The following is a 20,702-nucleotide window of genomic DNA, read 5'->3' as shown; positions in this document are numbered from 1 at the left end:
GAATTCCTAAGATATCTAAACAACCTTTTCGCAAAGAAGTATTGGGTAGTCTTCAGGCGTACAATCATAGCAAAGCTATAGCTTGTGGTAGGTGTCGAAGTGGGTTGTCTGTGATGTGGAGAAGGTTCTCTTGGAGACTCTATCAAGAGCTGCAAAAGGTTTGGAGACCGTTCTGCATAATGCCATAGCGGAGCTAGGAGAGGCCTTGAGAGGTTAACCAATGTTCTAGCCTTCTTGAGTGCCCTTCTCCATATAAAACAGGGACGAGACGTAAACGTCATTGCTGTACCCACCATTGTCGCCAGAGAGCCTTGGGGTCTAGGGCTGGTGAGCAACGGAAGCTTGAGATTCAGGAGCGTTGCGAACAGACCCCTAGTTGGAGGACCTCGTAAAGTCAGGACTTTGTTAGCGATCCAAAGTCCATTCGGTATACCTTATCTGAGATGCTGTGCACAGATTGTCGGCGAGCACGTTCTTCCAGTCTGGAATGAAGCGGGCTGATAGTGGTACCGAACAGACTTTGGCCCATCTTAGTGTTTATACTATTAGATGAGAAGAGGCTACGAAAAAGTTCCTTCTTGCTTGTCGATGTGAGTCTCTATGTGGTGTGGTCTGTTAGGAAGCGATAAGGCTGCTGAAGGACCAGAAAGTTGGCCTTCATCTCTTAAGAGATTTAAGTGAAGGTACTTTCGGGTTCTGTCCAGAGGGCTGAGGTTGTGTGGTGCAGCACTATGGTCCCTCCTTTCTTCTTTGTCCCAACTCAAGTCTCTTGGAATGGAAGTCGTTCTCGTTTCGAGAAGGTTTTGTGGAGATTGGTGTCTAGAATCATTCCCAGATACACCAGTCTCCTGGGAGGGAAGTAAGGAAGACTTCTGTAGGTTTACCCTGATCACTGGATCTTGGTAAAAAAGACTTCAGAAGTTCCAATGTTAATGCAAGGTTGCCACTGAGTCTTCTAAGGTCAGTCAGTCGTCCTGAGAGAGATTAGACAGAAGCCGATCCTGTGAGACCAGGATGGGTGTAGTGGAAAGACCGAAGCACAGTGCCCTGAACTGGTGTTTCTTGTTTGTCTAAACTGAATCTTCCAACCTTCCTAGATGGATGGTTTGGACTGGGAATAAGTATCCTTTAGGTCCAGTGTGCAAAAGATGACCTGAGGTCTTAGCCCTTGTTCGAAATCCAACATGGTGTGGACATCGACCCAAAGGGACGGCTCCTTGCTGATCCTTTTGCATGGAAGATTGTCGACGCTGGAGTCTTGACTCGTGTCGTAAAGGATCAGGCACGATACCCAGTGTAAGAATTCTTTTCTGAAAGAGAATTACTTTAACTAACAGAAGGAAGGCAACGCTTAGCCTTACCATGCGCCCTGATGGGATTGATGCTATTCCTTAGAATAGAATCAATCTGGCGAATGTTAACCAATGGTTAACCGTCGAGTATCGTGGTTACTGTGCAGTTGGAGAGTGCTCGCAAGTAGTTCCCTGTCGGCTAGCCGTTGATGAGGGTTGTCGAACGTTTGCCGATCACTTTAGTGTGATGGCGAACAGCCAGTAGCGAGAAGTATGTTGTATACCTTCTGATCTTGGAACTACAGGAAGCGGTTGACTAGTAAGTTCGAGTCACGAACTGCTGGCAAATTGCCGATGACCGATGAATCGGTGGTCTGTGAGCCGATGGTGAGTTCGAGATCAGCAAGCTGATTATGGTCCACCCCAGTTGGTCAGAGATGAGCAAGCTGAAGATGGTCTGACCAGCGAGCTGAGTTCAATGATCGAAGAAAGATGAGCTGCCCATCGGTGATCTAGTGATCAGTAAGCTGATGACTGGTTATTGACTGGCAATCGGTAATTGGAAACACTAGCAATTGGAGATCATTAGTCATTGGAGGGACTAGAGGTCAAAGCTCAGCATTAAGCTAGCAATTGGCGATCTGGTGATCGGCAATCTAGCGATCAGTAAACTGTGAACTAGCCATCAGCAAACAGTGATCTAGAGATCATTCTGTTGATGCTTTCCTGTTTGCTGACAGTGGTCTGTCAAGGAAAAAGAAACTTCAGAGGAGACAGGGACCAAGGATTCCCCGTTTCGATTCCCCTTGTAGGATGGAATCTTTGGGATCTTGAATCCTTCTGTGAAGCCTTATTCCTCTTTTCCCGGTGGCAATGTTTATGTGTTTGCGGGGAGGAATGGGGCAATTGTGACCTGTCCATAAAGTTTTATTCCTTTTTACTGACTATTGCGCGAGTGTGTAGGAGAGTACTGGAGCGATGGTACACAAGATGATGCTGGTGCTTAATATCTGCCTGGAAAGCAGGCAAGCGCTGGCTCTTAGGCAAGAGCTGGTGCATAGGATTTGCGAGCCTTGACTCTTTGGAAAGAGCTGGCGCATTGGATCCGGGACCGTAACTGCGCAGGAGGGCGCAGGAAAGTGAGGAAGAGCGCTGACGGCCAGTAAGGCACTGTGTAGTTTTGTGCATTCTCCCTAGAATGCACCGAAGTGTGTGACTGGTTGCGCAAGGGTGGGTGCATTGGCGCGTGCGTGAGAGTACTACGTGGAGACTGTTGGCACGCGCGTGCGGAGGACCATCGGCGCCCGTGCGCAGAACACCGTCGGCGCGCGCGAAAGGCTGCGTACGCGCACTCAAGATTATTGGAGCGCGCGCGCGAAGGCCGTCGGCGCGAAGGCCGTCGGCGCGCATGCGACCTAGACTGTTGGTGAGCTCACTCGCGCGCAAGACTGTTGGCGCGCGTGCAGGAGACCATCGGCGCCCGTGCGCGGAAAAAGTCGGCGCACACATGCGCAGGAGACCGTAGGCGCCCGTGGAACTGTTGCCACGCGCGCGTGCAAGACTATTGGCGCGTGTAATAATTTTGGCGCGCGCGTGCGCAAGAGCATTGGCGCTTGCGCGGAAAATCATCGGCGCCCGTGCGCAGAATATCGGCACCGCAAGAACATTGGCGCTAGAGCGCGCGGGAGACCATCGGTGCTCGCGCGTGGAAGATCGTCGGCGCGCGCAAGCAGAAGACTTTTGGCGTGCGAGCAAGAGCATTGGCGCTCACACGCGGAAAATTGTCGTCACGCGCACGAGCGGAAAATTGTCGTCACGCGCACGCGGGGAAAATCGTAGGCGCATGCGCGGAAAATCATTGGGGCGCGCGTGGGAGACCATCGCCGCCCGAGCGCGAAAGATCGTCGGCGTGCGCGTGCAAGTCTGTTGGCGCGCGCGTGAAAGACTATTGCCGCGTAGGTTGGCTTGAGAGCGCTGGCGAGCTGGCAAACGTTGCTCCCTAGAACGGTGAGGCTGCACTGGAGAGTGCTAGCGATCGGAGGATCGCTGGGGCATTGGAAGGCGCTGAAGACAAGCAGATGAAGGCTGTTGGTCTAGCGAACGCTGAAGCGTTGTAGAGCACTGACGATCTGGAGAGCGTGGGCACTCTGTAAAGCGTGAAGGAGCAGGCAGCGTCGTCAGGAGAAGATCCAGGAACAAGCGAAGGTCGAGGGCCAGGAGACGACTGAAACGGAGACCCATCTGTGGGGGACGGCTGCAATGACGAGGCTGAAGAGTCGAAGAGTTATCTACCAGTACCAATACATCACAGGATTATAGGTTCAATTTTTGTTACTATTAGCCAGGATGACCTCCATTTTTGGGGTGATTTTTTTTTTAGTATAAAGGGTCGTCTTATATGCCGAAATATATAGTATTTAAAAAATAGCTGCAATTTTCTACAACAGTAAATGGATATTCAGTGTACAGCTAGAGCTGGGTTGAGCTGGGTGGAGAGAAGCAAGTACTCGAAGCAAGCCCAGTGGAAAGGAGCACGGGCTATTTAGAATCATCGAAGCGCGAGACTTTTTTTATCGTGAATATTTGATATGTTATTTTCATAATAAAATAAATTTTCTAATATACTTACCCGCTGGTTATATAAGAATGGCTAACGTCCCTGACGCTCGGCAGCAAATTCAAATTCTCGCGCGGCTATCGCAGCTATGCCAGGTGTACACTAGTGCCCTCGCGGTACTACAGGTAGAACTATACCTAACTTCTTCAGATTTTCCATGCCCCATGGTCTCTAGAGGGGAGGAGGGTGGGTTTTTAACTTATATAACCAGTGGGTAAGTATATTCAAAAATTTATTTTATTATGAAAATAAATTTTTAAATATAAAACTTACCCGCTGGTTATATAAGAATGGCTGATTAACACCCTTGGTGGTGGGTCAGAGACAGCTACATAATTGGAAATTCACTTAAGTGTTACACAAACCATTTAAGAGGTTCTCACCTGATATGGAAGCTGACAGCAATGCTCTGCCTCATTTTGTCTGCTATCCTTAGAAGATCCAGCGGTCCACCCAGGGAGCTGATGATCTCTAGGAGCTGTCAAACGGTTCAATAACCTATAACATGACAGGACCTCAATTAATACCCTTATTTCGGGCACTCTCTAGGAACAAAATGACCACCTGACTAGATCAAAGATTGCGGAAGATTGTCAACCAATCTTCACGTACAATCATAAAAAATATATATAACAGTTCCAAGAGAAGAACAGGGGTACTAGGAATCTAGGGAAATGTAGTGGTAAATGTCTCGCCTACTACTGCACTCGTTACGAGTGATCCCAAAACGTAGACGTCCTCATAAAGAGACTGGATACAGTCTAAGAAATGGAAGGCGAATACAGGATTACCCCTTCACAAGGCTGTATACGCGATGCTTTGCAGAGAACAGATTAGTTTAAAAGTTACAGAAGCTCCTATAGCTCTAACTTCATGAGTCTTTACTCTTTCGACATGTTACGATCTGTTACACAACAGTATGAAAGAACTCTTGTAATTAAAGTCTATACCAGACGATAGAGCGTTTTAGACATAGATAGCGCAGGCTTCTTGACCGTGCACCAAAGAGTCATGAATAGACTCTTAACCTCTTTGGTCCTGTCCCGATAAAACTTCATCATTTTAACCAGGTAAAATACTCTTCGCAGCCCTTGACAAACCAAATCCAAGAGGATAAAGATCCCGAATGATTTAGGCCATGGATGAGAAGGACGTTTGTTAATGATCAAGAATCCAGGTTGCAAGGTGCCTATGGCTTAACCATTGTGAAGTCCATGTTCTTGCTAAAAGATTGAACTTCACTGACTCTCAACTATGGTAGACTTAGTAAGAAAGTCTCCAAAGTTAGGCCTTAAAAAGAAACCAAGTGTAAAGACTCGGATCTGTCACTACCGCGAAATTCCAGAAACGACCCCTACATTTTAGGCTGGCGCATCTTGCTGACCATTCCAAGTCATCTCAAATGATCTGTGAAGATCTATAAGGTCTTTATTTGATAGATGCAATCTTCTGCGTCTGCAGATAGCTGTCCGCATACTCCTGTAACCCTTGATGGTCGAGGAGGAATAAATGTGTTTTCTTCCAAGGTCTAAGAAGAAACAGGCCGCTTGTCTTAGAGTTACCAAATGAAGAGCCCTTTAGCTCTACACTACTTCATAAAACACCCTATTTGGGTTGTAAAAGCTTGAGGCAAAGGTCCCTTGTACAAGCGATAGCCTCAGCTGTCTCCTTCGAACAACCTCTTGATCATAGGGCTTTTCCAAAATACTGGAGGCAGCTAGACCTAAAGCTTGATGGCTTAAAATAAAGTGTTCGTGATCCTGACACAGGAATAAACGGACTGATGACATGCTTCCAGCAAGCACCCAGCATGATCCCAGTATGGGTCCAGTATGGTTCCAGCCTGCTGTATATGCTCAACATGTCGTGAGAGAGAGAGTCAAGATCTAGACCTCCTCCCAACACGCATCCATATCCGTCGCAAGAAACCGATACTGAAGCTAGGCTTGCTGAAAAGAAGCATCAACAACATGAACCTCATGCTGTGAAGTTAAGACCTGATCGTGTGTACCAACAAGTGTTCAACACACTTAAAGTCAAAGTTTGACGCAAGAAAGCGTAAGCTGTGAGGCGAGAGCGACACGAAGAAAAGACAACAGTCTGTCCATACTGCAGTGAGCCAAAGACTAGACTGTATACGTCTAATATGCGACTATAATGTCGCATGTGCTTGCATCCCTGTAAGGTGCTAGCGTGCTGTATGCGTTCACCTTGTCGAGTGGATACAGCGCTCTGTGTACGTCTTGCCTGCTGTAAATCTACAGCGTGCTGCAAGTAGGCAACAGCATCGTGTCCGGTCAGTGGCACAAAGGAGCAACTGTTAGTCTATCATGATGTGGAAAAACCTGACTGACCTTATTCAGTATATGTCCAGGTTGGCACATGCGTCTAGATTGCTTAGGATTTCAGGTTGACATGTTTGTCGAGAGATGCTCGCGTGTAGCATGCGTCCGTATGAGTGGAGACGCGTATCCCGCAGATCGCGAGAATGGGACAACTAGTTGAAAGGATCAACTTTGACTGTCAGCGTCTGTGACCGCGTGCGCGTCTGTGCCGCTACAAGCAAATGCATTAATGCCTCCCGCAACAAGAGCCTATCTTTGCGAGGAGACGTTGCTGAGCATCGGAGAACTACGCTGTCTGATACTAACGGAAAACCATCCCTTTGATCTATGGTAGTCCTTACTCTTTTAGGAGAAAACATTTTTCCCCCCCAAGAATCGTAAACGCTAAAAAGAGATGAAATTGACCTCTTTTAGCTCAGACCAACTCTACACTCGCGGGGCAGCTTGTGCGCCAACTCAAGCGTGAGCGAAGGCTAAGAGAGATTATCAACCGCAGCCGTGAGCAACCTGGGAGAGTCCCTATGACATTTCCAGCGCGTCTTGTGCGTGACCTGAACATATCCCATGCTATGAGATACCGTCAAAAGTAGTCGCTCGACCCCGAAGAAAGTACTAAACAGAAGCAAACTGGGCACCTCTTCTCTCGAAGAATTATGTGTCTTACCCAATTTTGGCGCTGACACGTCGCCTTTTTTCAACAGAAAAAACTTCCGGCGAACATCAGTAACTGAGGGATAAGTTACTAGAAAACATACGACTCCTGAAAGGTCTCGGACGTAATTGATTGTTGATGACAAAGTCTAGGTTTTGCGTCCTTCTAAGAGGACAAAATCTTTCTTCCCTGAATGTGCTTCAGATTCCAGAGGAAGAACCAGGATTATATGTGATTCGTCTGACTTCCGCTCCTCTCGTGGAAGAAAAAACACACTCGATTGCTTCTCGTTTAAGAATCACAATACAACTGCTGTGAGGGTAAGTTCTGTTCCCATGCCTACATGACGATTAACCTCCTAGACAGGAAGACCATGGAACATCATCCAATTGAAGCTGTGCTCTGATTAAATAGAAGACGTACGGACCAAGGGTCCGCTCCATTCTTTTCCCAGGCCCGCCAGAAGTTGTTTAGCCTGGCTCCCACTGCTGCTTGAAAGGGAGAGCAGTCAGACCCTGCCTCGACTGGGCTCAACTTCTCTTTTCCTCTGCTTCCTTGGCTCTGGTTTGAAAGTACTTCTCCCTGTAGGTTTACCTCGAAAGGGCTGAGCAGAATGAGAATATGATGTCCCCTCCTTAGTTCTACGAGAAGAGAAGGACGTAGGCAAAACCTTACTGGCTGTTTTAGTAACCAAATCCTGAGTAGCCTTCTGAGTCAAATTTGCAGCCACTTCCTTAACTAAATCCTGCGGAAAAAGAGCTGAAGACATGGGCACAAAAAGCAACTCCGATCTCTGACATGGAGTGACGCCCGCAGAGAGGAAGGAACACAAAGTAGCTCTTTTCTTTATAACCCCTGCAGTAAACAAAGCAGCCAGCTCGTTAGAACCATCCCTGACTGCCCTGTCCATACAAGACATAAGTTGAATAAGACTACTTGCTTAAGGCTCCCAGTGACCAGTCAAGTAAATCAAATACCTCAAACGCTCTGAACAATCCTTTCAAGAGATGGTCAAACTCCTACATTGACCACCACACTCTAGTCTTTCTCATGGCTAGGAGACGGGAAGAGTCCACCAGGTTTGAGAAGTCTTCCTGCGCAGACGCTGGAACTCCCAAACCCAAGACCTGCCCCGTCTCATACCAAACGTTCGACTTAGAAGCTAACTTGGCTGGTGGAAAAGCGAAGCATGTCTTGCCCAGAGCTTTTCTTGAATCCATCCATGCTCCCATTAATTTCAATGTTCTCTTAGAAGAGCGGGAAAGCACCATTTTTGTATAAAAGGAAGTCTTCGCTGCCTTGCCTAAGGTAAACTCAGAAGGGGGAGATCGCGGAGCAACTGGTGTAAAATAATCTGGAAATAATTCCGAGAAGACTAGCATTAGCTTTTTGAAGTCCACCGAATGTTGAGGTGGTTTCTCCTCCTCTCCCTCCGAGATATCCTCCAGTTGTTCCTCGTGAGAGAGAACCTCATCCGGATCTTTTTCTAACAAATCAGAGATTGGAGCTGTGCAGGCGCATCAGTGGCGACATGGGCGCACTTGCGTTGTTCCATATCCACATCCAATTGACAGCCACTCGCCTTGCGTTTGCTGTAACGATTGATTTTATAATAGGATGAATCTAGCTGGCGCTGGCGCTCCGCAGCATCCCGGCGTGTCGCGCTCACGCGATGCTCACGCTACCACTCCGCGGCGTCCTGACACGTCGCGCTCACGCGCTGCTCGCACTGGCGCTCTGCCCATTCATGACTCGACTGGTGTGGGTCATCACGCTGGCGCTTGGCGCTTGCCTGGTGCTGCCGCCGACGCTCAGCACCTTCATCAATTAACTTCTGAGCCTCGTCATGATTCCGCTCAGGCTCCGCTTGCGCCTCGCGCCTGCTCTCATCCTGCCGCTTCGCGGCTTGCTCCGCCATTTGGCAAACGTCATCACGCTTAGACTGACGATCGGCTTTCTAAGTTATAAATACATGATCACAGTTCAAATAAAACAAAAAAGCGAAAGCCCAACCTCAAAATATGTTAATACATCACCAAATAACGTCCAAACAGAGTAAAAAGCGAGAGAGAATTTCCAATAGAACAGCCCGCCATGGCGGCAGGGAAAAATCTGAAGAAGTTGGGTATAGTTCTACCTGTAGTACCGCGAGGGCACTAGTGTACACCTGGCATAGCTGCGATAGCCGCGCAAGATTTTGAATTTCCTGCCGAGCATCAGGGACGTTAGCCATTCTTATATGAAAAGAGGGTAAGTTTTATATTTAAAATTTTTATTTAATAGGTATTGCGGTGTTCTATCGCATATACAGTACATGAAATCGCGAAGTATAAACTCGCGTAAAGCACAGGCTGATCATATGGTTCATGTAGGTGTTTGAAAATTAAAGTATTATAATTATCTATGATTCACTTCATCATCATCATCTCCTCCCACGCCTATTGACGCAAAGGGCCTCGGTTAGATTTCCCCCATCGTCTCTATCTTGAGCTTTTTAATCAATACAGTACTTCTCCATTCATCATCTCCTACTTCCCGTTTTATAGTCCTCAGCCACGTAGGCCTGGGTGTTCCAACTCTTCTAGTGCCTTGCAGAGCCCAGTTGAAAGTTTGGTGAACTAACCTCTCTTGGGAAGTACAAAGAGCATGCCCAAACCATATCTATTTACCCTCACCATGATCTCATTCACACATGGCACTCAAGTAATCTTTCTTGTAATTTCATTTCTAATCCTGTCCTGCCATTGAACTCCCAATATTCTTCTGAGGACTTTGTTCTCAAATCTACAAAACTGTTGGATATTGTTTCTTTCTAATGGTTTTTACTCTGCCGTGGCTTGCAAAATTAACATTACATAACTACTACTCCTGTTCTGGCAAACAGTACATGTTGAGCTGCGCTCGCAAGCCCCATAAGTCATAATTTCGGGGATATATTTTTAGTTTTCTAATGGTTTTTGCTCGGTAGAGGCTCCTTGCGCTCACAGCACTAACACTACATCACTGCTCCTGTGTTCTGATAAGTGGTACATGTTGAGCTATCCATGCAAAACCCGTGGGTCCTTATTTCGCGGTTATTAAGATATTTTGATTATAAAATAAATTTTTGAATATACTTACCCGGTGAATATATAATAGCTGACGTCTCGGACGGCTCGACAGAAACCAAAAACTCGCGAGCGATCGCCATGAAGGTTGCGGGTGTGACCACCAGCGCCGACTATCGGCCAGATACCACATTTACTTGTAAACAACTCCAGTTCTTCTCATTCCGCTGGGTCTCTATCGGGGAGGAAGGGAGGGCCTTTAATTTATATATTCACTGGGTAAGTATATTCAAAAATTTATTTTATAATCAAAATATCATTTTTAAATATTAAACTTAGCCGGTGAATATATAATAGGTGATTCACACCCATGGTGGTGGGTAGAGACCAGTATTAATACAATAAAGGCGTATATGCTCATGAGTTTTTGACAATATATCATAACAAAACCCAATTAAATTTAGGTACCTGGTAAGGAAGCTGACTCTGACGATTACTCTGCCTTATTAGTCCGCTTTCCTCACGAAGCCCAGCCATCCTCTCAGGATGCTGAAAGACTCCCAGGAGCTGTTATATCCAGGGCAACCACCCATACAACAGGACCTCATCAAAACCCTTAATCTGGGCGCTCTCAAGAAACGACATTTGACCACCCGCCAAATCAAAAAGGATGCGAAAGACTTCTCAGTCTTCCGTACAACCCAAGACAAGATTAAAAAACATTTCAAGAGAAGATTAAAAGGATATTGGGATTAAGGGAATGTAGTGGTAGAACCCTCACCCACTACTGCACTCGCTGCAACGAATGGACCCAGTGTGTAGCAGTCCTCATAAAGAGTCTGGACGTCTTTTAAGTAAAATGAAGCGAACACCGACTTGCTCCTCCAAAAGGTCGCGTCCATAATACTTCGCAGAGATCTGTTTTGCTTAAAAGCCACGGAAGTTGCTATCGCTCTTACTTCGTGCGTCTTGACCTTAAGTAAACAACGATCTTTTTCACTTAAGTGAGAATGTGCCTCTCGGATTAAAAATCTAATAAAATACGATAAAGCATTTTTAGACATAGGCAATGAGGGCTTCTTAACGGAGCACCATAAGGCCTCAGACCCACCTCGTAAAGATTTGGTACGAGCTAAATAAAACTTAAGAGCTCTAACTGGGCACAGTACTCTTTCAATCTCGTTGCCCACGATCTCTGATAGGCAAGGTATATCAAAAGATTTAGGCCAAGGACGAGAAGGCAGTTCATTTTTGGCCAAGAAACCAAGCTGAAGCGAACATGTGGCTTTATCTGTAGAGAAGCCGATGTTTTTACTAAAGGCATGGATCTCACTGACCCTTTTAGCCGAAGCCAAGCACACCAAAAAAAGTGTCTTGAGGGTGAGATCCTTCAGGGAGGCTGAATGCAATGGCTCAAACCTGTCGGACATTAGGAACCTTAGGACCACGTCTAAGTTCCAACCAGGAGTTGACATACGGCGCTCCTTAGAGGTCTCGAAGGACTTAAGGAGATCTTGGAGATCTTTATTATTGGACAGATCCAAGCCTCTATGTCTGAACACAGAAGCCAACATGCTCCTGTAGCCCTTAATAGTGGGAGCAGAGAGGGAGCGAACATTTCTCAGATGCAGGAGAAAGTCTGCAATTTGGGCTACAGAGGTACTGGAAGAGGAAATGGATGATGACTTGCACCAATCTCTAAAGACCTCCCACTTCGACTGGTAGACCTTGATGGTAGATGTTCTCCTAGCCCTCGCGATCGCTCTGGCTGCCTCCTTCGAAAATCCTCGAGCTCTTGAGAGTCTTTCGATAGTCTGAAGGCAGTCAGACGAAGCGCGGGGAGGCTTTGATGAAGACTCCTTACGAGGGGCTGCCGTAAGAGATCCATCCTTAAAGGCAGACTCCTTGGAACGTCTACCAGCCATTGAAGTACCTCTGTGAACCACTCTCTCGCGGGCCAGAGGGGAGCAACCAACGTCAACCTTGTCCCTTCGTGAGAGGCGAACTTCTGCAGAACCCTGTTGATGATCTTGAACGGTGGGAATGCGTACGCGTCCAGGTGAGACCAGTCCAGCAGGAAGGCATCTATGTGGGCTGCCTCTGGATCCGGGACTGGAGAGCAATAGGTCGGGAGCCTTTTGGTCAAAGAGGTCGCAAAGAGGTCTATGGTGGGTTGACCCCAAGTCATCCAAAGACTCTTGCACACGTCCTTGTGGAGGGTCCATTCTGTGGGGATCACCTGACCTCTCCGACTGAGACAGTCCGCCAAGACGTTCAATTCCCCCTGGATGAACCTTGTCAACAGTGAGATGCCTCGATCTTTTGACCAGATGAGGAGGTCCCTTGCGATGACGAACAGTGTGTGGGAGTGAGTGCCTCCTTGCTTGGAGATGTACGCCAAGGCCGTGGTGTTGTCCGAATTCACCTCTACCACTTTGTTTCGTAGAAGACTCTCGAAACTCGTCAAAGCCAAGTGAACAGCCAACAGCTCCTTGCAGTTGATGTGCAGGCTCCTCTGATCCGACGTCCAAAGACCCGAACATTCCAGACTGTCCAGAGTCGCTCCCCAACCCAAATCCGACGCGTCTGAGAATAACACGTGGTTTGGGTTCTTGACCGCCAGGGACAAACCCTCTCGAAGACTTATGTTGCTGTCCCACCAGTTCAGGCACGTCTTTACTGGCTCGGAGATCGGGATTGAAACAGCTTCCAAAGTCTTGCCCTTGTCCCAATGGGAGTCTAGATGGAACTGGAGAGGGCGAAGGTGAAGTCTCCCTAGTGAGATAAATTGTTCCAGGGATGACAGAGTCCCTAGGAGGCTCATCCAACTTCTCACTGAGCAACGGTCTTTTCTCAGCATGAGTCGGACTTTGAGCAAGGCTTGATCTATCCTGGTGGCAGACGGAAAAGCCCGAAAAGCTAGACTGCGAATCTCCATCCCCAAATAGAGAATCGTCTGGGAGGGATTCAGTTGAGACTTTTCTAAGTTCACTAACAGTCCCAACTCCTTTGCAAGATCCAACGTCCATTGAAGGTCCTGCAGACAGCGATGACGGGATGACGCTCTGAGTAGCCAGTCGTCCAGGTACAGGGAGGCTCGAATTCCCGATAAATGAAGAAATTTTGCCACATTCCTCATGAGCCTCGTAAAAACAAGAGGAGCAGGGCTGAGGCCGAAGCACAGTGCTCGGAACTGGTACACCACATTCCTGTATACAAACCTTAGATACGGTTGAGAATCCGGGTGTATAGGAATGTGGAAGTACGCATCCTGCAGGTCGAGAGAGACCATCCAGTCTCCCTCTCTGACCGCTGCTAGGACGGACTTCGTGGTCTCCATCGTAAATTTTGTTTTTACAACAAAAACGTTGAGCGCACTGACATCCAGCACTGGCCTCCAACCTCCTGTATGCTTGGGGACTAGGAAGAGACGGTTGTAAAATCCCGGTGATTGAAGGTCCGAGACCTTTACCACCGCTCCCTTCTCTAGCAACTGAGACACCTGCTGATGTAGAGCTTGTCTCCTTGACTCCTCTCGATACCTGGGAGAGAGGTCTAAAGGGACTGTTACTAGAGGAGGTCTCCGTACAAACGGTATTTTGTACCCCTCCTTGAGCAACAACACAGACTCTCGGTCTGCACCCCTCTTCTCCCAGGCCTGCCAGAAGTTGTTCAGTCTGGCCCCTACCGCTGTCTGAGGACGTGGGCAGTCAGACTCTGCCACGGGAGGACTTGGATCCTCTCCTCTTGCCTCTTTTACTGTCGGCACGAGCGCCTCCCCTACTGGGGGCTCTGCCACGAAAGGGCGGGATAAACCTCGTCGCTGGGGTATCGATCTTGGGTCTTACGACATAAGACGATGAAGGAGCGGCCTTGCGCGCCGACGTAGCCATCAGGTCGTGGGTATCCTTCTGCACCAGTGAAGCCGCAATATCCTTGATCAACTGCTGAGGAAACAAGGCAGATGACAACGGGGCAAAGAGAAGCTCCGACCTTTGGCAGGGAGTTACTCCTGCCGAAAGGAACGAGCAAAGAGTCTCCCTCTTCTTCAGGACTCCTGCCGTAAAGGTGGCGGCGAGCTCATTAGAGCCATCACGGATGGCTTTGTCCATGCAGGACATAATAAGCACGGAAACATCACGGTCGGCCGAAGAGATCTTCCTGCTTAAGGCCCCTAGCGACCAATCTAAGAAGTTAAAAACTTCGAAGGCCCTGTAAACCCCTTTGAGGAGATGGTCAAGGTCCGAGGAGGACCAGTAAACTTTAGAGCGTCTCATGGCCAGGCGACGGGGAGAGTCTACGAGGCTTGAGAAGTCTCCCTGGGCAGAGGCAGGAACTCCCAAGCCGAGAACTTCTCCCGTGTCATACCAGACGCTCGCTCTAGAAGCCAGTTTAAAAGGAGGGAAAGCAAAGGCTGTCTTCCCCAAACTCCTCCTGGTGATCAACCAGTCGCCTAGCAAACGTAAAGCTCTCTTAGAAGAGCGAGAGAGCACTAGCTTAGTAAAGGACGGCTTCGAAGCAGCTAGGCCTAGCGTAAACTCTGACGGCGGCGAACGAGGAGCAGCAGTTACAAAATGGTCCGGAAACAGATCCTTAAAAATCAGCATGATTTTTTTAAAGTCCATAGAGGGCTGAGCAGCTTTAGGCTCCTCTCCGTCTGACAAAGTCCCCAAAGGAATATCAGTAGGAGGAGGATCAGCAACTTCCTCATCTGAAGGAACCTCGTCCGACAATTGCCGAGTCTCATGAAAAGGAGAGACCTGCCGCGGCGGCAACGCTTGACAGGCAATGTCAACAAGCAAAGGAGCAGCAGTAGCAGTAGAGGAAGCGACGTCACGCCGCTGCTGAAAGGACTGAAATCCTTGTGACTGACCAACAACAACAACTGAAGTTGATTGACGCTCGACGTCACGTCGGAACTGCCTTGACTGCATAGACTGAGCAGCCAAAACAACCTTCGACTGCGGTGATTGACGCTCAACGTCAAGTCGAGTCAACTGAGCCGGTCGGCGAACGTCAGGTCGGGGCTGCGGCGGCAGCGGCTGAACGTTAACACGAGACTGCGGCAGCGGCTGAACGTCAACACGAGACTGCGGCAGCGGCTGAAAGTCAACACGAGACTGCAGCGAGGGAGGATCCATGTCACGTGACTGACGTGAAAAATTACTGACATCACGTTTCAAAGTACAAGAAACGTCAGCACTAACGTCAAACGGACGAGTAAATGCTCGTTTGGGCGGCTGACGGCCAGAGTCTCGTTCAGCGCAACGGCGACTCGAAAGCGAAGGATCATCGTGAACCTGCTCTACGTCATACTCTTCCATAAGGGAGGCAAGCTTAGTCTGCATGTCCTGCAGGACAATCCATTTAGGATCAACGGGAGTCGGAACGGGCCGAGACGACGGTAACGTCTGTGTTGGCAAAACATTGCCTTTACCGCGACCCTCAGACCCCGTTTGACGTTTGCGTTTAATAGGCGAACAGTCTTCCGACGACTGCAAAGGGTCAGAGCTGTCCCAATGGCTACAGCCAGGACGCTGGACCTGTCCTGAAGGGACTGACTTTCGCTTCAAGGGTCTAGAAACCTTGCGCCAAGGTTTCTTTTGCGAAAAGTCTTCGGCTGACGAGGAGAAAACAGTCTCACCCGTCTTATGGTAAGGGCGATCTTGACGAGAAACGTCCGATACCAAAGAGGGAACGTCTGTACATTGGTTAAAGCCTCTCGTCCCCTTAAGTCCTACGACATTACTTCTCCCTGGTGCAGGGGAGCCTGAAAGAGGTCTCGGACTAGGGGAGCGACAAGCACGAACAGACGAACCCTTGGTCGCAACACTAAATACACTTTGCGCACTTATCACTTTATCACTACGATTTTCTGATTTACCACTCTGACACTTCAATAACTTCACATCTGACATGAGTTGGTTACGGTCCGATGCTAAGGACTCAACTTTTTCGCCTAAAGCTTGAATCGCAAGAAACATATCCCGCATGGACGGTTCATGAGTGCTAGTAGGGGGTTCAGGAACAACTACTACAGGGGAAGGATTAGGTTCAGGGGCATGGGAGGAGGAAAATGCCAACGACCTAGAGGAGCTTCTCCTCACCCTATCTCTCTCCAGCTTACGAGAATATTTATCATATTCAAGCCAGTCGAATTCCGACAAGACCACGCACTCATCACACCGATCTCCTAATTGGCAGGATTTACCCCGGCAATTAAAACAAACGGTATGTGGGTCGAGAGAGGCCTTGGGAAGACGTTTGTTACAATCCCTAGCATTACACTTGCGAAATTTAGGTCCAGGGATAGGAGAAGGGTCAGCCATATTGAACAATCAGAGAGAATCCAAAACAAATCCAAAGTCATCAACAATAAACACTAGCCAAAAAAGGGTTTCAAGAGTTTTAATTGAAGGAAAAACACCCGTCACAGCGAAAGCTCAAAAACAACCAAAATAAAGTACTTCACCAAAAAGGACGAAAACTCAAGGTCATCAGCGAGCGGAATCAACTTGTCGATAAGACCGACAGAGAAGAACTGGAGATGTTTACAAGTATATGTGGTATCTGGCCGATAGTCGGCGCTGGTGGTCACACCCGCAACCTTCATGGCGATCGCTCGCGAGTTTTTGGTTTCTGTCGAGCCGTCCGAGACGTCAGCTATTATATATTCACCGGCTAAGTTTAATATTTAAAATTTTACTTTCACCTGAGAAACAATAACTATACACTGAACAGTGTCTATCATAATCAATTGCCAACAGATGAAACAGCACTAAATTTTGAAAACTATTACAATAAATTTCAAAATGGATTGTATTTCCTTCTTGGGGACGTCTTTCTGTGATGGTGGTGAAGCTAAATCTGAAGGGGAGGGTGAATAAAACAGTTGATGTAGAGCAACATCAGGGAACTTGTGCATAAATATTTGGAAGCTCACAACCTGTAAAAAAACGCCAGTTAATGATTATGTCATACAAAACACAACAGCTGGCAAAAGTGAATGTAATCTATGCAATGGACAATAATTCACCATCAGTCTCCAAAATGTAAACAATGGAGTTAGAATAAGAATTAACCTTCACTTTTTAATCGACCGATATGTAAGTTATCATGCCCCAGCCCCCATTTAACATATACAGAAAAAGGCCAAACTAGCCAGCACTCTTCCATTTCACACAGCGAATCCCAGTTTTGATAGTAATTAAAGCATCATACATCAACACTTTCTGACCAATATTATTGCTGCGAATTACCCGTTTATAGTGTTTCCCACACCAAAAACCATGGTTTTCCACCGAGATCCCCATAATTGTTTTTCGGAGCCTTTGTATATCGGCTGCCAGTTCCTCCCGTGTGGATTAAAAATAGACGTCAACTAAGCTAAACTTTCCCCCCTAACCTAACCTACAAGCCGTGTCCATACCTACATACCTAACGGGGGGTGGGGGTGGTGATAACAGCTCCCTGCGACCCCCCCCTTACACTGCCGTATTCTAAGTTAGCCATAATAATACATACAGGTGGCCGTTATCATACATACACCCCTTGTTTGGTTAATATATGATACTCTAGTTTTTAACGAAACTGGAATTCGCTATAAAAAAAAGGAAGAGTGCTGGCTAGTTTGGTATTTTTCTCTGTTTAATAGGGGCTGGGGCATAATAACTTACATATCGATCGATTGAAATGTGAAGTACTGTATGGTTTTCACTCGAAGTCCATGGTTTACATCTGAGAGACTGAAGGGGACTTCTTGCACAAGCGTTTTTCCCATGGGTTGGGGAGCTTTCTGTGCATTTACAATGACGTATTTGTCAGGTGGTTTTTAAAAACCAATTAACAGCTTACAAATACTTCTTCATAAGTTCCCGGATGTTGTTCTACAACAGCCATTTTTTCCCACCTTCGCCTTCAGTTTTAAGTTAACCATCATCTAATAAAGACGTCTCCTAGAGTGAACTTAAGGGAAGCAAATCAATCTATTTCGAAATTTAATGTAATTACGTTTATGTCCGCAATTGATTATGATGGAAATGCTCTCCGTTTAGTGTACAGTAAATCTATTGTTACTCATGAGAAATTAAAAAATAACAGCGAAATAAGGCCTCAAAGGTCCGATTCAGACTTAATTTTCGGGGAAGGCCAGCACATTTTCTACTGCAAACCTTTTGTAAAGATTGCCAAGGAAAGAAAAAAAAAGTGACAATGTCAATAATAAGGTAAGGAATTAGTTAATTTACTTTATCATAATGAAAGGATTTATGTATGATTCACTTCATCCTAATGAAAGGATTTATTTGGGATTTACTTTATCATACCCTAAGGATTTATTTGTGATTTACTTTGTGAACTGGGAAGGGGGGCCCTAGCTAGCGGTTGTGACCTGGGAAGGGGGGTCCGGAGGGCTTGCCGCCGGTTAGGGGCTGTGACCTGGGAACTACTAGGTTAGGTTAGGTGGGTTTGTTAGATTCTGTACCCTTTAACAAATCTCAAAAGTTAAATAATCACGTTTTGGCCTATTTTTTGCCATTTACATCAACCATATATTTTCCCAGCTGGTTCTCTTGGGCTTATTTTATATTTCAGACCATTATTATTGCTGCAAATCACTCGTTTATGACATTTCCCCACCAAAAAAAAACCCGGTTTCCCACTGGTGTCCCCCCATAATTGTCTATATATAAGGGGGTCCAAAAACTCATGAACGGGTGGTTTGCCCCAATAATCAAGGTCAAAAATGCATAGAACACAAGATAACGAGTAGGAAAATTATATGGTTCATGTATTTGGCTAGAAATTAAAGTATCATATATTTACCCCTTGTTTTCATAAGGGGGGTTAGGAAAACTCATGAATATATGGTTTGCCCCTAAGGGGTGTATGTATGATAGCAGCCACCTGTATGTATGATAGCGGCCAACTGTATGTATGATAGCGGCCACTTGTATGTATCATTATGGCTAAATTAGAATGCGGCAGTGTAAGGGGGGTCACGGGGGGGCGTTTGTGATCGGTTAACGGAAAAACAACGGAGTCTAGAGAGTAAACATGAATGAACCAGAATGGGAAACTTGTCCAGAGCAAGTATTTATGTGACATCTGGGCATGACAAGGTAATAACAAAATGTATAAAAGTAATATAGAAAGATAAAATGGAATGTATGATAAATAATATTTAATGGGAATATAAAATGAGGTGATTTTATAAAATACCGGATAATAAAACGTGTAATTCTTGGGTCAAACAAAATATGTATACAGTAAGTGGGTATTACATAAAAGGAATGGTATAGTTGTACTGGATTAAGTAAAATACTTGAATAAACCGGGTGAAGTAGAATACTTAAATGTGGCAGGGTAAAATGACGTAGGGGAAAATGGGGATGAGTTATAAGAGAAGAAATAATCCCATTGGTGGAGGCGGAGATTATGCGCAGAAGGTCGAAAACTGCTATGTACAAACGAACGAATGAGAGCGACTACATCCGACACGTAGAATGTCAACAAAATAAATGAAAATTATACCGTTAGTATAAGAAATAGATAATTAGTGTATTTTTTCATCGGTCTATTATACATCCAAGGTGGTGATCTGTAGAGAAGAAAAGGCTTGTTTTACCATTATATACTGTTTCCCCACCCAAAACCCCGAGTTCCCAATGGGGGTCCCCCATTATCGGCGTATATATATATAATTATATGTATATATATATATATATATATATATATATATATATATATACATATATATATATACACATATATATATATATATATATATATATATATATTGAAACTATTCATTTGCGACAGGAACGAGTGTCATTTTCGAAGAAAACGGCCCTTTTTTTATACAAAATAGTTTTTTCCCTAGGTTACATTACCCAGTAATACAGTACAATAATACCAATTAAAGTATCATATATTACCATATATCGGCTAGACCTTATGCAAAATTTCGTTAGCCTGGCCGTCGCCCGATAACCTTAGAACTAAGCCAGGATGAGATTGACAGTTGAATTCATACTTTACCTGCCTTTCCTGAGAATATAATTTGTCAGTTTATTGATACTGACAGAGATGACTTAATCCTGGGTAAATAGTTCAGCTTTCACAAGTACCCGGCTACTATACTCTGAAGTTCAAATGGCGGTTTCAAGTCCACTTCCAAGACTGTGACGACAAATACGACAATTATCGTACGTTGGCAACTTGATTCTTTACATTAATAATTTGACGATACCGGGTTTAGAACGGCTCACCTTACCTGTGACACGGGTAACTTTGATGGTATTCTGACACATGACCGAAGTAATTGTTTCTATTGTCATTGTTGTCTTTGTCATTATAGTACATACATTTTTACAGTGATGTAAAGTGAATACACATGTTGTAAAAAGAACCTTTGATGTTTCAGTAAGTTCACACATCTCTTATTTGTTGCAGGTCATATATATATATATATATATATATATATATATATATATATATATATATATATATATATATATATATATATATATATACATATATATATATATATATATATATATATATATATATATATATATTATTTATATATATATAAATATATATATATATATATATATATATATATATATATATATATATATATATATATTATTTTCTATCGGCTAATGTAAAAAAGTATTTAGCTACTTGTATTGCTGTCCATGATCTTACAACAGTAGATATCATAAATGTGCAAGCAGGCTTTTCTTG

At 45.6% G+C, this 20,702-nt stretch overlaps 1 protein-coding gene across 3 annotated transcripts in view; it reads right to left on the bottom strand.

The window, feature by feature from the left end:
* The window catches only part of LOC137625983 (omega-amidase NIT2), a 164,974-nt gene extending 144,825 nt beyond the window's left edge, over positions 1–20,149 (bottom strand). Inside the window, exon 1 of one of the 3 annotated variants that reach the window (XM_068357063.1) lies at positions 19,992–20,149. The gene's annotated coding sequence lies outside the window, so the exon portion shown is untranslated. The remainder of the gene's footprint in view (positions 1–19,991) is intronic. The other 2 variants (XM_068357064.1, XM_068357065.1) reach the window with 2 other exon arrangements.
* Between the last annotated feature and the right edge of the window lie 553 nt (positions 20,150–20,702).

Source organism: Palaemon carinicauda, chromosome 33, assembly GCF_036898095.1.
Source record: "Palaemon carinicauda isolate YSFRI2023 chromosome 33, ASM3689809v2, whole genome shotgun sequence".
In the NCBI taxonomy this organism is placed as follows: domain Eukaryota; kingdom Metazoa; phylum Arthropoda; class Malacostraca; order Decapoda; family Palaemonidae; genus Palaemon; species Palaemon carinicauda.
Note: the sequence above shows the minus strand (reverse complement) of the source record. Positions and strands in the feature narration are given on the sequence as shown.